The sequence below is a fragment of the Mustela erminea genome, chromosome 7 (genome assembly GCF_009829155.1).
Source record: "Mustela erminea isolate mMusErm1 chromosome 7, mMusErm1.Pri, whole genome shotgun sequence".
Classification (NCBI taxonomy): domain Eukaryota; kingdom Metazoa; phylum Chordata; class Mammalia; order Carnivora; family Mustelidae; genus Mustela; species Mustela erminea.
In genome coordinates, this window is record NC_045620.1 from 104,058,174 (window position 1) to 104,058,800 (window position 627).

Below are 627 nucleotides of genomic sequence, written 5' to 3' on the forward strand. Positions count from 1 at the left end.
TTAGCAAGCCTTGTGTCATGTGCTTTACTTCTCTCATCTCAGTTAATCTTCAACAACCCTCAAAACGTAGGTGTTCTAATTAGCCCCATCTCACAGGGGAGGCAATTGAGGCCAAGTCACTTGTTAAGGCCCTCCACTGATTGGTAAAGCAGAGCCTCCAAGCCTATCCAACTCCATAATTCAAGGTCTCGGGACCCTTTTCTTTTGGAATAAGAGCTCCCAGAAGGGCGGACGTGGCAAACGGGCAGCACCTTGGACAGCGTCTACTACCTTCTTGTGCTTGCAAAGTAGGTGCTCAATAATTGTAATGCTCCGTCCAGGCTAAAGATTTCCTATATTAAGACCATGCACGTGCTCCCAGACCTAGTTCTTTTTCTACCTCGGTTTTATAAATGCTGGTGACAAACCGATTCTGATTCATATGATTCATCTTATGTGAGGAAAGTCTGACCCTAGGTTATCTGATCAACCCTGAGAAATGACAACACAGCTAGGGTAATAACTTGAGGATAACCATGACCAGTTTGATGATTACCAGTTGCTGTTAAATGAATCATAAAACTAAAAGTAAGATTTATATGGGAAGGCAAAGAAAACTTAAATAGTCAAAATAATTTTGTATAAAGA

The 627-nt window shown here is 41.6% G+C and overlaps 1 non-coding gene across 1 annotated transcript; it reads left to right on the forward strand.

The window, feature by feature from the left end:
- The first annotated feature begins 280 nt into the window (after nt 1-280).
- Nucleotides 281-407, forward strand: LOC116596670. Its single transcript, XR_004288254.1, has one exon. It is a non-coding gene; the product is annotated as a small nucleolar RNA SNORA72 (small nucleolar RNA).
- Nucleotides 408-627: the final 220 nt, after the last annotated feature.